Source organism: Ambystoma mexicanum, chromosome 1p (genome assembly GCF_040938575.1).
Source record: "Ambystoma mexicanum isolate Mex_15411 chromosome 1p, UKY_AmexF1_1, whole genome shotgun sequence".
Taxonomy (NCBI): domain Eukaryota; kingdom Metazoa; phylum Chordata; class Amphibia; order Caudata; family Ambystomatidae; genus Ambystoma; species Ambystoma mexicanum.
The window spans coordinates 1,329,265,928-1,329,282,942 of NC_090921.1; the positions used below are offsets into that span (position 1 = coordinate 1,329,265,928).

Consider the following 17,015-nt stretch of genomic DNA (forward strand, 5'->3'; position numbering starts at 1 on the left):
TTGGTCTCATTGCTATTGACTTGAGTTTCGATTGTTATGCTATCAATAGATCTATTTATTTTCATCTGTGTCAATTGTCATCGAATGGCATCCTTCGGGGGTCCAGTCTATAATGTAAGCATGTTTCCTTTTCGTGCAAGACAGAACATCCAAGGGACGAGTCACATGTTCAGAGTTTAGTCACATAATTTTAAAAATTTCTGTAACTTATGCAAATACTAAGCCGCACATGATGAACTGGTATGGTTCCGGCGACCAAAACAAACCTTGCATTGAGCATGGTATGGTTCATTCACTTTTTTATGACATTTTTATTCATCAAGGTTTTATAATAATCTTGATATTTAATTTTCAGAATTTTCAGCAATGCCTGCCTGTTCGATTAGCGGTTGCCCTTCGAAGACCCATGCTAAATCTGAAGGCACTACAATGCATGTTTTCCCGAAAACTGTTGATCGAATAAGAGAATGGGTCAGACATTGCGGATATCCACTGGATGAGCTGGAAAGTAGAGTCCAACAAGTCTTTGTGGACAAGAGGGGTGATCGATACCGCACTTTCCCTTGAACATGTACACCACATCTTGGGTAACAAAGAAGAATAAACAGCGATCGACACAAAAATTGCTCGCAAACGCTATTCCCACTCTATTCGTCCACAATCCCCCACTGGTGAGTCAAGTGTCCGTTTTTAGCTTTAGGCCTTGCGGTAGTTAGCCAAATTGATTCATTGATATTTTAGGTGTTATTTCCAATTTGTAATACTTTCGACATTGATATGAGTGTATAGCTTTTTGAATAATGACATTTATCAATATATTATTTTTAGATTTCATAACGCACAAACGAAATCTATATATGGGCACAGGCAACTGTGCTATATTGCGCATTACTCAAGTATTCTGTCTCCTTACATGGCAATTTTAAATATTGGCATTTCATTATCAAACAATAATTTACCTTTACAACTTCTTGACTATCCCTTGAATCTGAAGCAAGAACATTCTACTTCCGTCACGTGCTCGCAGTTATCAACCACTTCTAAGGCGTATCAGGTAATCATACTTGGCTATTCCGCTACAGACTTGTTTTATGCATGTCAAGTAATAGTTTTTATGTATCGTGTGATTATTTTAGCAATTGTTTGGTTAGTGCTTTCCAATTGATATACACCTTAGTTGTCGTCCCCTGGTGTTTGTTTTCAGTTATAATTCGTGTTATCCATACTAATGCAAGTACTGTCTTTCAGGGAGATGCTGAAGCGTCCACCACATTGACAACAGCCCTAGATGTTCTTCAACAGCAGGAGGTATGGATACTGACAGCTCCATCGACCGTGATCGTCAGGACTGGAACACTTGCCGTTTGATGGTTCTACACCACGTTTCATTCGTGGTTAGCCGTTGATATGTACCTATGCAGTCGACCCCAAGCGTGTGTTGTGTTTTCAATATTGTAATCCTTACTAATGCAAATACTATGTTTCAGGCAGTTGTTGAATCGTCAACCCACGAAGTTGATGCGGAGCCTGACATTCAAGTAATTCCGGTGGAAGCGGGACCATGCGGATACGAATCGGCGCAACAGCTTTCGGAAGTGCGCACCACATTGACAACAGCCCTAGATATTCTTCAGCAGCACGAGGTATGGATACTGACAGCTCCATCGAGCGTGATCATATAACGTGATTCCATTTGCTATACTTTCTTCCCTATTAACGCAAGTACTGTGTTTCAGGGAGACGATGGAGCTTCCACTACAATCACAAGATCCCATTTAGATGATGCAGATGTAAAGAAATCCGAGAAATAAGTCGATTAAATCTGATCATTTTTTAATTCGTTGATTCTTTTAGACAATGCAACATTTGTGGTTATCTCTTTAGATGTACCTGTGCCGTCGACCCCAAGTGCGAGTTATGTTTACAATATTGAAAAGCATACTAACGCAAGTACTGTGTTTCAGGGAGTTGCTGATGCCTCCTCTTCAATACAATCATTCGTGGGAGTCCATGCAGAGCCAGAGGTATGAATACTGACAGCTCCATCGAACTAGGTCATCAGAGCTCGAATACTTGTCGTTTGATTGTTCCACACAATGTTTAAATCGTGTTTGGCTATTGAGATGTACATGTGTGTTTGTCCTCACATGTGTTTTATGCTAACAATATTTCGAGGGGATTGGGTCCTCCGACGTATTCCATATCTATGACATGTAATCACCACAGCTGTGCTGCTTCGGAAACTTTTTTCGGCGTCTGCGTCCTGCGTCGATGACGTCGATGCGCCGTCGTCGAGGACCTCCTCCGACGTCCGACGTCATCCGATGTGATAAGTAGGACGCACGATGCCCGTAGCCTCAGTTCCGTTTTTTCCGCGAACGTGTTGCTTCGTGATTCTCGGTTCACGCCTCGACTCTTTAGAGTTCTGTTCTTCTCGGTTCTTCGAACCTGTTCGTTTTGTGAAAATCCTTCGTGTGAAGATGTCTTCTACTTCGTCTTCGACCCCGCGTCCGGGTTTCAAGAAGTGCGGGGAGTGTGGGTCCAAGATGTCGGTGACGGACTCGCACGACGCCTGCCTCTGGTGCCTCGGGGAGGCCCACGAAACGGATGACTGTATCGACTGCCAGTCGCTCACGTCCAAAGCCTTACGCGAACGTAAGAAGAAGTTGTCGGTAGGTCGGGTGTCCAAGCCCAGGAAGTCGAAGTCTGCGGGGCTTTCGACGGATGATTCGAGGGGTGACTCTCCGCGTCATCGTCGGAAGTCTCGTGGGTCTCCTTCTAGGAGTCGGTCTCGCCACTCCTCAGCCTCTTCGAGGCATTCTCGGAAGCGCCGACACCGGTCGTCTTCCAGGTCCTCTTCGGAGGACTCTGCCCGGCACGTCGCTTACCCCACCAGCCGTGCGACGCCGGAGGAATGGGCTTCCTTCGGGAAGAAAATGCTGGCGATTCTTGAGTCGCAGGGTACTAAGCCGTCCTCGCCCCCGAGTGGGGTCGGTCGAGAGACACCGCTCGCAAGAGTGGTCGGCACGAGTCACGGGAGAGGTCCCGTTCGGACAAGGAGACTCGTTCTCGACGTACCCGTTCCAGGTCCCAGTCCTCGACGCGTTCGAGACCGTGTGCACCTGTGAGGTCTTCGAGGAAGACATCGACGTCTGAGGCGTCGAGGGCGTCGACAGGCTTTCTCGAGGCTCCGGCTCCGAGGAAGTCGTCCAAGCCGTCGACGCTCAGGTCGTCGAGGGACACGCTCGGGGCTCCGGCCTCGAGGGCTGTGTCGACGCCGCCGATGCTGGAGGCGCTGCATCTGACGTCGACGCCGATTTCCTCGACGCCGATCTTCTCGGCGCCAATGCCGGTTCTCTCGACGCCGGCGCCGATTCGCTCGACGCCATCGACGCCTTTCGTGTCGGAGGTACCCTGTGGCACGGGAGATCCCCCTAGGAATGCTCTGGTTAAGAGCAAGCACTCTCGGGTGCCTTCTTTTCGCCACCTGGACTATATTTCAGAGGCGGATGAGGATTCTGATGGCCTGGTTCCTAGTCAGGTTCCAGATGAAATTGTCTCGGGCCATAGTCAGTTTGACGATTTGAGACAGTCACTGCATGATGCCAGTGGACTGGACACCTCTCCGGAGGTGGAGTTTTGTAGGCCTGAGCCTGGCTCTCATGCCGATTCCTCGTACCGGCGCCTTATGGCTAGGGTTTCTGAGTACTTGGGATGGTCTGCTCCCCCAGGGGAGTTTGTGCAGGATGATCTGACGGACATCCTTGATGTTGGTCCCCCAACTGATCCGGTACTGCCATTCCATATGGCTTTACAGAGAAGGGTGGCGGCGGCTTGGACTGCTCCGGAGAGTCTCCCGGCGGTAGGCAGATCCTTGTCGCGAAAATACCGTCCAGCCAGTAGCGACCCCTGCTACTTGACCAGGCACCCCACTCCGGAGAGTTTGGTGGTGCAGGCGGCCACGGCCCCGGCAAAGCAGGCGTCGTACCCTACCATCCCTCCTGATAGGGATGACAAACGTTTTGATGGCTGGGCGAAGAAAGTGTTTTCTTCTGGTGGTATGGCGCTTCAGCCGGCCAACTCCATTTGTGCCTTGTCTCGTTTCACACACACTCTGTGGAACTGTGTTGCGTTAGCGGCTGAACATATTCCCGAAGGGGACGAACGGGATGGTTTCCTTGCTATGGTCCAGGATGGTAAGGATGCCATGTGTGAGTCCGTTCAGTCGGGTTTGGACTTAGCTGAATGCGTCAGTAGGTCCATGGCGGCGAGCACCGTGATACGCAGGTTTGCGTGGTTGCGGAAGTCGGGGTTTGCTCCTGATGTGCAGTCTCGGCTCCTCAGCATGCCCTTTGACGGTGAACACCTTTTTGGCAGCAAGGCTGACGAGAGCCTTGAGAGGTTGCAGACCTCGAAAGCTGCAGCAAAGTCGTTGGGAGCTGCAGTTCGCCAACCTCCGCCTTTTCGTCCTAGGGGACAGCAGTGGAGGGGTGGTTCCTTTCGCTTTTACTCGTCCTTCAGTAAAGCGAGAGGAGCTGGCAGTCAAAGAGGCCAACGCAGGGGTACCAGAGGTGGACGACAGGGTACCCGTGGTGCCAAGGCCGCTCGGGCAGTTGCCTCTTTGCCCTCAGGTAACGCCGCGGCCCTCCCACTCAGTCATGAGGCCATGTCCCATGGTTCGCCGGTTGGGGGAAGGCTGGCGCAGCATCTTGTAGAGTGGCAAGCCATTACTTCAGATGTGTGGGTTCTGGAGATCATAACCCACGGCTACTGTCTTCCCTTTCGGCACAGGCCTTGCGACAATCCACCGGGGAACCTCTCTTTGCAGAGTCCGGATCCGCTCCTTGCGCAGGAAATTCAAGCCCTGCTGGAGAAAGGCGCCATAGAACTGGTGCCTGTAGCGGAGAGGAACAAGGGATGGTATTCCCCTTATTTTTTGATTTCGAAGAAAGACGGGGGATTGAGACCCATCATGGACTTGCGCGGTTTGAACAAACTCCTCAGGAAGGACAAGTTCAAGATGGTTACTCTCTCTCAAGTCCTCCAGGCCCTTCAGCTTCAGGACTGGTTGGTGTCACTCGACCTCAAGGATGCTTACTTCCATATGCCGATCCATCCCAAGCACAAGAAGTACCTGAGGTTCGCGGTTGGCGACTCGCACTTTCAGTTTCGGGTCCTGCCGTTCGGATTGACCTCCGCCCCGAGGGTTTTCACCAAGCTCATGGTGGTGGTGGCAGCGCATCTCAGGCAAGGGGGGATTCACGTCTACCCCTACCTGGACGATTGGTTGATCAGGGGGAGCTCTCCCGAGCAAGTCCTGGATCATCTGTCCGTCACCTGCCACTCCCTTCACAGGCTGGGCTTCTCCCTCAATTTAAAGAAGTCCCATTTGACACCTACACAGCGGCTCCAGTACATCGGAGCAGTGCTTGACACTTCCCTGGGGCAGTGTTTTCCTCCCCAGGTGAGGGCTCTTCACATTCAGCAGATGGTGCACAAGTTTCAGCATGCCCAGACGCTCCCAGCGTTCGAGTTCTTGAGGTTGCTCGGCCTCATGGCATCCTGCATTCTTCTGGTGCCAGAGGCTCGCCTGCGGATGAGATCTTTGCAGTGGGCGCTCAAGACGCAATGGTCGCAGTCCTCCGGCAGGATGTCGGACCCGGTTCAGGTGCCGCCCTCGGTCGCCCGGGACCTTCTGTGGTGGGCCGTCGAAGGCAACTTGATGAAGGGGGCTCCATTTTGGCTTCCCTGGCCGGAGGTGACGATCGTGACGGATGCATCCCTCACGGGTTGGGGAGCTCATGCCAACAGTCAGCGGTCGTTGGTCTCCGTCGGAGTCCAGACTCCATATCAATCTGTTGGAGCTGAGGGCCGTCAGGCTAGCCCTGAAGGCTTTTCTGCCGACTGTGCGAGGAAAGAGTGTCCTGATCCTGACGGACAACACAGTGGCCATGCACTACCTCAACAAAAAGGGGGGGGCAGGGTCACTTCCTCTGTGCAGGGAGGCGATGCAGCTCGAGTTCTGGGCCATCCAGCAGGAAGTTTCGATCTCGGCAGTTCATCTGGCCGGAGACGAAAACGTGACGGCGGACGCTCTGAGCAGGCAGAGCACGATCTCTCACGAGTGGGAGTTGGCTCAGGAGATTCTCCTGGAGATCTTCGCCCTTTGGGGGACCCCTCAAGTGGATCTCTTCGCCTCCAGTGTCAACCGGAAGTGCGAAAGGTTTTGCTCGCGGGAATTTCCTCCAAAAGGAGCCTTAGGAGACGCGTTCGTGGTGGAGTGGTCGTTCCCGCTGCTGTACGCGTTTCCTCCAGTCCCCGTCATCCCGCAAGTGCTGCGGAGGTTATGGAAGTTCGGTTCCCGGATGATCCTCATTGCTCCGGCGTGGGCTCGGAGGACGTGGTACCCGGACCTTCTCGACTTGTCCATCTGCCCTCCGCGTCGTCTTCCCTACCGAGACGATCTGCTCTCACGGGAGGGGGGTCAGGTTCTCCATCCAGAGGTCAGATCCCTCAACCTTCACGCTTGGCTTCTGAAAGGTTGAGGTATAAGGATTGGGACCTCCCTGAAGACGTGATGGAGGTGTTGCTTTCGGCCCGAAGGCCAGCAACAAAGTCTCTGTACCGTTGCCGTTGGCGTAAGTTCTGCGACTGGTGCCGAGTTCAGAATGTGGATCCTTTTGCATGTGACATCCCCATGGTTCTGTCCTTTTTACTTTCTTTGGCCCACAGGGGCTTGCAAGTGGGTACCATTAAAGGTTACCTGGCGGCGCTGTCCATCTTTAAGCGCTCGTCTGAAGAGTGTTCTTACTTTAAAATCCCTTTAATTTCACAGTTTCTGAAAGGGCTCACTAATGTGTTCCCTCCGTCACCTTTCCTGGTGCCCGGTTGGGATTTAAACCTTGTTCTTAAGTTTCTTATGGGTGCTCCGTTTGAGCCTTTACATTCTTGCCCTTTGAGGCTGTTAACTCTGAAAACTGTGTTTTTAGTTGCGGTTACTTCCGCTCGCAGAGTGAGTGAGTTACAGGCACTTTCAGTTAAGCCACCCTTCACTGTATTTCACAAGGACAGGGTTGTCCTTAGAGTTCGTCCTTCTTTTCTTCCGAAGGTAGTGACGGAATTTCATTTGGCCCTGAAGGTTGTTCTTCCGGCATTCTATCCTCCTCTGCATCCTGGTAAGGAAGAGGAGAGGCTCCATAGGCTTGATCCTAGGAGAGCTTTAAGCTTTTATGTTTCACGCATGTCCCGGGTCAGAGTGGACGATCAACTCTTTATTGGTTACGCTGGAAAGCGTTTAGGGCCAGCTGTGACGAAACAGACTTTGTCTCGCTGGATTATTTTGGCCATCTCGGAGTGCTACCGCTTGGCGGGTAAGGACGCACCGGCTGGCTTGCGGGCCCATTCTACCAGGGGTATGGCTGCATCTACTGCCCTGCAGAGGGGTGTTCCTATTCGCAACATCTGTGATGCAGCCACCTGGGCTTCAGTACATACATTTGTACGTCACTATTCCCTCGATTCCATCCGAGCACAGGATCTGGCCTTTGGCAAGGCGGTCCTTTGCTCTGCTATTTGATTGGCTATTCTAAATTTTGATTCTAAATTCTTTCCCTCCTCCTTGCTCTGGTACTGCTTTGGGAGTCTGTCATAGATATGGAATACGTCGAAGGACCCAATCCCCTCGAAGAACAAGTTACTTTCTTACCTGGTAACGTTCTTTCGATGGGATGGTCCGACGACGTATTCCATATCGCTCCCGCCCTGCCTTCCCCGCTGCAGAATTTCTTTGCGATTGCAGCTTACGTTCCGCAAGGCTTTGTGTCTGACTGGCAGTTGGCTAGTGTCACACGTTCTGGGGGAAAAAACTACAACTGAGGCTACGGGCGTCGTGCGTCCTACTTATCATATCGGATGACGTCGGACGTCGGAGGAGGTCCTCGACGACGGCGCATCGACGTCATCGACGCAGGACGCAGACGCCGAAAAAAGTTTCCGAAGCAGCACAGCTGTGGTGATTACATGTCATAGATATGGAATACGTCGTCGGACCATCCCATCGAAAGAACGTTACCAGGTAAGAAAGTAACTTGTTCTTTGATACACAGTAATGAAAATACTATGTTTCAGGGAGTCGAGGGAGCCTCTTTCCGTGCTGTCTATGCGGATACAGAAAATATAGTCGTTGCAGCGCAAGAGGAAGGGGAGACATGCGGATACGTATCGGAGCAACAGCGTGCAGATGTTGAAGGTCGAGTCAAAAAAGTTGCAAAGAAAAGAAACAAAAATAAGGTTAGTTACAAACAGTTCATAACTTTAGAATTTTTTTTGGTGCTGGGGACTATTTTATGTTTTTTTTCAAGTCAATTGTACTATACTTTATCTTGTGTTTAAACTGAACATCCCTTTTCCAATCTATCCTCTAGTTACCCGTGGGTGTCCGAAATATACATACACAGACAGTGAACTGAATGAGAGATGTTGCTTGCCAGACCATTTACACTATGGAGGAACTATTAATTCAGACGCCGCGTGTTGAGACTAGAGATGCTCATGTCCAATGTCCAGAACATGAAATGAATGTGTCCGGAGAATCCAGTAAAGTTGTAAAGGACCATTGCTACAGTGCGACCGCACCACCACAAGAAGATGATACTGAATGTATTGAAGATAGCTCTGAAGTAGTCGCAGATCAATTCACACAATCTACACCCGCCAAAAAATTGCCACCCAAAAAGCTGTCGACATTGTTGTGTTCTCCCATCAATGTTGAAGTAGCAGATGTTGAAATGACAGAGAATGAACCAGCAGCAGCATTCACCAACGCATCAGAACTTGATAGCAGCGATATTTCTTTCAAATGTGGTGATATGTCCTCAACGTCACAGGCCGAAACAACTGTTACGCTCACCTGGACCCGAAAGGGGTGTCGATCGGACCCGGACAGCTGCGGTCTCCTTCAACGTGATGCGTAGTGCAGAGATGAATGTCTGGACTGGCCCGCCTAGTCTTGTCTGCTGGACCCGAAGAAGTATTTTCCTTATGTTTGTAAAAGATGAGCTCTCCATCCTGCGTGTCTTGCAGGGGCGCGTAGATACCAGTTACTTCACTGGTTTCAAGGCGTTGGGAGAGTTCCGGTAATATTGACTCTGAAGTCCCTGGCGGGATTGGTAAGTATCAAGTTCAAAGAGTTCAATGTGCCCGATGTTCACTCTTGTCCCCTTCCTTCCTTAAGTTGCAACTGAGTTTGTGAGAAGGTCTCGTAGCTGCTGCTGGCGTTCAGGTAAGAGTCTGTGTTACCTAACGCTGTCCGGTGACTATTGCATGCGTTAACGTGGTGTTTTTCTCCCTCTTTACAGATGCGGCATATGAAAATGTGGAGAGTTATGGAATAATACCGCTGGTGGTAAATCTGGTAAGTCTATGGTGGTAAGAGGTTGTATTTGTTGATTCCCTTGGCTCACCTTGTTTTTTCTTGTGTCCCCTAGGTGCCGGATTACGGCGAAGAAATGATGGAGACAGTGCCGGATCGAAAGATGCTGTGAGAACTGGTGAGTATGGCGCCGTGCTGGAGCTGGCGAAGCGACGCGTGCAGGACTGATGTACTTTCCAGGTCCGGAGATGAAATGGTTCTGGCATTAGGTGAGGAATATGAAATAAGTTTGTTTTCTAACCTTGTCCTTTTCTTCTTCTTTATTCTAGGAGCTCCGGATTCGAGGCGGGCGTGGCAGAAGACTGGATGCTGGCTGCAGGCACGTGGGCGTGGCAGAAGACTGGATGCTGGCTGCAGGCACGGTGAGCGTCACGCTGCTGGATGCAGAATAACGCGAAGCATGTGCTGCTGTTCGGGTGTGGTTTAAATCGCCTCCAAAGTAGTTCCAGGTAAGAAGTTCCCCAGAGCCACGCCCAAGTAAAAAATAGTCCCTGTAACAAAATAGTCCCATCCAGGCCTCATGTAGGCTTGGACTCTTTTGCAGCATGGTCTGCATCAGGTAAGTAAAGTCTATGAGCCTGGCGCCTATGGCGCCAGGACTGATTTCTATGATGAGCCCGGCGCCTAAGGCGCCAGGACTGAACCCAGACAGCCCCTAGCCGGGGCTGCTGAGGTTTAAACAAATGTCTGGATGCCTGCTCCCAGAGCTGAGGGCCTTGGTCCTGATGCCCGGGGGTAGGCATCATGACAACAACTTTGACGCAGGATGACAGTCTAATGAAAGAGGGCAAATACATAGTATTCGACAGTTGTTTCATGAATATTATAAGTATGCTGAAATGTGGGCATTCAGTTAGAGGGAAAGTATGTGGGAAGCCATTGATTCATGTGACTCGTCAAAAACAAGGCAGTAACGTCAAAATACATGCCGCCTGTAGATTAAATCATACGTTCTCATGGTCTGCACAAACGATGCTGGGGAAACTGCCAGCAGGCAATCTACTGTGTGCAGCTGCCTCACTTTTTAGTGGGTCCAGTTTTAGAAAGTTAGAGTCTTTCTTTCAGTTTGTGGGACTCCATTTCATTTCAAAAACGCAGTACTACAAATACCAACATGAATATCTGTTTCCGGCCATTAGTGATGCTTGGAAAATTTAACAATTGTCTCTAGCAAGTACATTCGAAGGCACACGATTCAGGCTAGCCGGCGATGGACAGTGCGACAGCCCTGGATTTTCTGCCAAGTACTGCACCTACCACTTTCAGGACATGGATAGTAAGAAAATTGTGAGTTCGGTGGTCGTGCAGGTAACACAATGTACATCCTCAGTGGCCATGGAGAAACTAGGATTTATAAAATCAGCGGAATATCTGCGATCGAGGGGAATGCACATCGACCTCATAGCCACGGACAAACACGTTTCAATTGCCAAGACAATGAGAGAGCAGTTCCCACATATTAAACATCAATTTGACGTATGGCATCTTGCTAAATCAATCAATAAGAAAATCTCGGCTACAGGGAAAAAAAAAGGTTTGGAAAGTATTTCAGAGTGGTCCCAGTCTATCAGCAACCATCTTTGGTGGAGCTCCAAAACTTGTGAAGGGTCAGTGGAAATACTACTTGAAAAATGGCGGTCACTGATGCACCACTGTACCAACGTGCACCGCTGGTCAGAAAACCTACATTTCCTCCAATGTGAACATGGCCCTTTGTCCCCAGTGGAGGCACGGAAGAAGAAGTGGTTGAATCCATCTTCACCGACACACAAAGCCATTGAGAAGATTGTTTTCGATAAAACTCTATCAAGAGATTTGAGGGGACTGACAGAATTCTGTCACACAGGAGGTTTGGAGGTGTTCCACAATATGTGCCTAAAGTACAGGCCAAAGCGCTTGCATTTCAGCATACAGGGCATGAGACATAGGACTCTACTAGCGGTCTCGGCCCATAACGAGAATCTCGGCCGTGAACAATCTAGGACTAAGGGTAATGTAAGGATGCCTCGCTACACTAAGGCCTTTTCAAAAAGAAGTAAGCAATGGGTGATCAAACCAGTCTATGAGGAAATGGAGTTCGACTTTGTCAAAAGCCTTATTGTTGCTGTATTAGAGAAGCACAGATATGTAATTTTTATCGTTTCTGTGCAGAGCACTGATCCATTGCCACCCAACATTGCCACTGTGCCATGTCCACCCAAAGGAGAGCTGGTTGTGAAGTACAAATCCCGGTTTAAATAATTGTAATACGATTGTCTTTTTGTAAATAAATGTTATTGTACAGTGTGCATACAAAGTACGCTAACCCTAACCCCTACCTTCACCATCCTGGGTGCCGAACAACCTGGGTGTCATCTTTGAATTCTCTCTCTATTCACCTCATATTGCTGACCTTGTCTATATGTGTATGTATATATTTTTGTTGATGTAACTAATTTTCGCAATCTCTTCTAAACGCTTGGCGCTGTTAACCGAGGGGAGGCTTGCGTATTGCAAATAATAAAACAAACAATAAATCTCACTTTCAACTCAACTCCTCGAGTACTTTATACTTTCCCTGACTTACCCAAAAAATTAAAAGTCTCAATAGTTATGGTTCTTTAGGGCTTCAAAGCTAGCAGACAACGAGGACAAAATTGGGGGCCTTAGAACGCGCCAAGCCAGACGTTGCAGATGGGAGAGAAGCCAGTTTGCATTTGCACATTGAGGCGCAGTACATAGATGGATTCGAAACTTCAAGTTCTCACAGATGGCTTTACTACGGGATGTTGCAAAGAAAGAATGTATGCTAATTTCTAGTGATGGTCAGCGGCTTTGATTTTCAGCTCGCGCCCTGAAGAGGCCCACAACTTGCACTGGCAGTATAAGGTTCTATTGTTTTTTGACCTTGAGAGACAGGGACCATGCTGAAAGAACTTCATTTGAAGGGGAGGTTGGGGGTGCAATAACGTAAGAGACGATAAGGCAGAAAATTCTTAAACTAGACCGAGTTTTATGTTAGTTCAGTATACGAAAAATCGTTGTCAAGAGCACAGTGGGATTTACGGACTGCATTACGCAGAGACACAATGGAAATTGCAAATATAATGTAAGTAACTCTTTAGACGCTTTTATACCGGAATGAAGAATTAATGAATGGATGCATGAATAAATGAATGAATGAAGAACTTTGAAAACGTTTGTGGGATCGTCCTTGTAGCGGGCACATGGGCATGCAGGTCCACATTCCACACGCATGTAGACAAAAAGTAGTTTCTCATTGTGTACTAACCTCGATTTATTTCGTTAGTTTTCGCATTGATTTTAGAGCCGAACATACTCCATTGCACTATCCTTGAAAGCAAATAGTTTCAGCTCGGCCGTAATAAATAAAATGAATAATATTAATAAAGATCGGCTGGCGAGACTAATTATAAATTTTATGTTTTCAAAACAGGTATATCCTTCCCTTTTGCCACTGCCACCAGTTTCAGACACTGGCAGATGGTTTTTTTTAACCACCAGCTGAATTTTAAAGTAAACAACTGCACCATTCTGATGATTTTATGGGACGATCGCCAAGGGCCCATATGCCCTTACGCGGTACTAGCGGCTAGAAGCAACATATCAACCTTTACGCTGGCCTAGTGCCTACTTGATGGAACAGCCTTGCGGTTCAACGTGCGACAAAAGTGCTTCTTTGAATGAAAACCAACACCCTGTGTACCATAAAGGAACAGCGCGTGACTCACGATAAACTTTTACGGATTTGCGGATAGAGATAAAAGAAAATAAATGACTTTCGGAGTTCATATGGCAATTGGTGAATATTCTATAAACATTTAATGTCAAATAAATGTACCTTACCAAATTTACTGTGTTGCTGTTTCATTTTAAAGTACAGTTTCATATTCCGAATTGTGGCGCGCTGTGTTGTGAGCTGATCTGTGTTGGTTTCCGGGTTCTGTGTGAAGTCGTGTAGAAGACGACTGGGCGCGTTTGCCTACGCAGCACAGAAACGTCACGGAGAGAGGCGGGGAATATGAATGGTTTGATAATGTCAGGGGTGGGGGATATGATTTAGTGCCGCAAAAGCAGGTCAGCCAGGGCGATGCGGCAAGTGATAGGATTATCACAAAATGGCAGCTCCCTGATGCCTGTTTTCGCATGCGTTTAATGGACGAAAACTCGGGTAAGGTCCATAGGAAATTTTTCTAAAATCGAGCGATTTAGGATTAAAAACAGATGGCCGACCCGTAGGGGCAATAACATTTTTTGACCGAACCATTCCTTTAATGTTTTTCCTTAATCTCAGTTCCATACATAATCATCTGAGCTTGGTCCCAAGCTTTTCAGTCCGTGGGGAAAGACCCCCCCCTAGTTTGGGCCCCAAAAGCATGAACTGTGCTCCCAACATCACTCAAAGTTTGATTAGAGTCCAAACTTGACATCTGTTCATCAAGTCAATAGTGAGCGCATGCGCAAGCAACCTGATTCTGGCACCTTTTAATGTTGAATTAGCAGGAAGGGTCTCTTTAAATCATAGGGGTCATCCTTTCCAGTATCTCTTCTGATTCCTCCCATGTCATAGTAACCAACAGCGTCCATCAAATGAAAATTCCCTTGAGCCGTTGCGCTGCACCCAATCCGTTGCAATTACTCTTCTCCCATTGTGTCGCCATGTCTTCAACTCACAGATCCCATTCTGTTATTCATTTTAAATTGGATGTATGCTTTGCATGCTCTGAACAGTCTGGTCCTGTGAAGGCATCATGAAGCAAGACACAGTACAACAGATTCACTTTCTTAACAAAAAGGACTTTATTTTATATGTCAGGATGGATTAAGGGCTGACTTACCCTATGCTTAGGTGGGAGTTCACTACCTAAGGAAAGTGTGTTTCAATAAGTTCAACTTAAAAGTCTTTCTGTGTCCAAAAACTATAGTTGCCCTCACAGCTATAGATATACAATGTGTAGGGATGTCAGCACATAAAGAAACAGTGTTCAAATAATTCCACAATAAGGACTTGGGGTTCATTTCCCCAAGTGTAACACATTTCCAGAATACCTCTGGGTTCTCTTCCCCAGGTTTAATACAGTTACACACAGTGCAAGTTTCTTGACTTTCACCAATACTTTCAGCATCACTTTATAATCTTTTTACAGTTCAAACAGATGCTTTCTTTCACTTCAGCACTTGTATCACACAGCCTTTGGGATTTTCTTGGCTCTTTTCCAAGTTGGGCTACTTGATCTAGGCCCAGTTGTCGGACCACACTGTTTACCCATTACAGGTCACGTAACCGATGACCATGCTATTAACTGATGCATCTCCTCTGGCAGCTTGTATCATATGCCACCGTATACTGCCCCGTTTCCACCGACAACTTCCTTGATTAACACAGCTTTTCCACCTAGTACCCTTATCAGTACATAACATCCGCTGTGGTTTTTCTTTGTCAGTCTTTTGGGCTTGGTCACAACTTGTATACTGGCAGTCTTTTGGCTTAGCCACAACTTGCATTCACTGTATTCTGTAGTGTATATCTTCTTCCACCACCTTGCTTTCACCTTACCCATTTAAATTCAACAACTTTTCTTTCACACTTGCTTTTCATTTTAGTTCATAAGTATTCATTATAGGCTTTCACTTTGTTCATCAATGCTTCTTAGCAAGTTTCACTTCTTTCACAATAGCACATCATTCGGTTTCCACTCGTGCTATAATTTCACATGATTTCCATATCTGCTCACTAGTTCGGTATTCAATATATGCCATTACATTTCCCAACATACTTGACAAATTGTTAATGATTCATTGTCCCTTCATTCAGGTTCCAAACCCATTTTTATACATTTTCCTTCTTTCACAAACATTAACTGTCCAATTCTCGCCCTTGTAGCGCCCCGGTATGAGTGTTTCCTGTCTCACACTCACTGGGGCTGATCTGCTTCGCCGGGCGTCTTCTTGCTGTTGCCCGTCCTTCTCTTTACTCCTGGGTATGTGTCGGGAGCTCCATCGAGCAGCACTCATGTCTGGGAAACCTTCTTGCAGCGTCCCGTGGAGGATGGGAGGTTTGTGTGTTCCCCAGCTCCAGCTGGGATCACGCAGCTCAGGTAATTGCTGTGGCACTGGTCCTCTCACGGTCAGCTCGGGTTGGGGCACCTCTTTCCCCACTGCAACACACAGTGTCCTCTCTGCCGGTCCTGCTCCATCCTGCTCCTCGCATCATGGCTGCTACCTTCTCTCCAGACAGGTTCCCCCTACTTTGCTGCTGGGGCCTCCTTTTAAGCACCTGTGGCCTTTCAACAGGTTGCACGCGCCAAGCAGTTTGCCTAACCATAATAACACCAATTAGCTGGACATGCCTGACCCTCCATAAGCATCTTCCTCATCTCAGTACCCCAGTGGTGAAACTGACTAGAAGTGTGCATTACTCCTAGTCGTTTCATCCTCGTCCCAGTCTTAAAGGCTTAAAGGTATATGAATGTGGGGCATACTGTGTGTGGAAGGGAAAGAGACAGAGTGATATGGGGTATGTCTCCTAGTTGTTTACTTTCTGGTTTGGTATATGTTTGAGGTGTCTCGGAATCAACATAAGTGTTTCAAAGGAGTTCTACTCGAGAGAGAGGTCCTTTGAGGTGTTCTCTTTCTAGACCTTTTATAATAAGGGTGTTTCCACTGGTCACTCTGAAAGGAGGGAAAGTGGGTCTGTTGATAGGACCCTATAAAAGCTTCCTGGATAGAGGGTTTATCATGGAAAGGAAATGGGGAATACTATGTCTCCACCAAGGACATCCTCCCTCGCATATCCACCCCCAGGGTCGGAATCCAAAAACAATGGCCTTTGCTTGGCCACCTGAGCAGAGGAAGTGGTGGAGAAGGGAAGTGAGGACGCCCACAGGTATCTCACAGTCCACCTTTACCTGAGAGCTCCAACCGGCATGTTTGCAGGAGTTAAGTTTTGCTCTTCTGTGTGGTTGCCCTTAATTTATTGGGTTCCCTAGCAGAGCATCAAGTCTAGCTGATTGCTGTCTTGGCTGCCAAGCCACATCCCTCATACACAATCTTTTTTAATTTAGAACACAAAGCCAAACCTGTTGGATTTAAGAATGCTTTGTTGAAAAGAAAAATGTTTGTTGGGGGGTGCTGGTGCGCGCAACGAAAATGGCTGCCTGATTTTGAGCTCCCGCTCCGACTGAAAATCCTAGGTCCAGATATCCTGCTAGACGCCACCTGGAGTGCTGCAATTCAAGGCACAGATGGCCTAAACACCTGGCTGTAACTTGAGAAAATCCTAGACAGCTGCGTGGTTGCTGCCTGAAGTTGTGCCTGTCGGATCCTGGACCGGCCCATGCCGTGGGCGCCATCCGCCTGAGGGCTCCACGGCGAAGTTAGCAGCAGGTGCGGGAAGACGCGAGGCCGCAGTGGGTGGGGCTTGCGGTGGTGTAGAACGCTGAGCCCCCGCACACGGCAAAGGACTGTGCCGCTGACCATACGGGGCGAGGCCGTGTCGGCGAACTGGACACCTGCCTGCGGCCTCCCGTGACCGGAGCGGGGACCGCTCTGCGCAGTTTGGAGGCCTAGAATGCGCGATCGGCCC

The 17,015-nt window shown here is 48.4% G+C and overlaps 1 protein-coding gene across 2 annotated transcripts in view; it reads left to right on the forward strand.

Annotated features, from left to right (window-relative positions):
* Positions 1-17,015, forward strand: part of CCDC106 (coiled-coil domain containing 106) — a 607,047-nt gene that overhangs the window by 142,306 nt on the left and 447,726 nt on the right. The gene's annotated exons all lie outside the window — the stretch shown is intronic.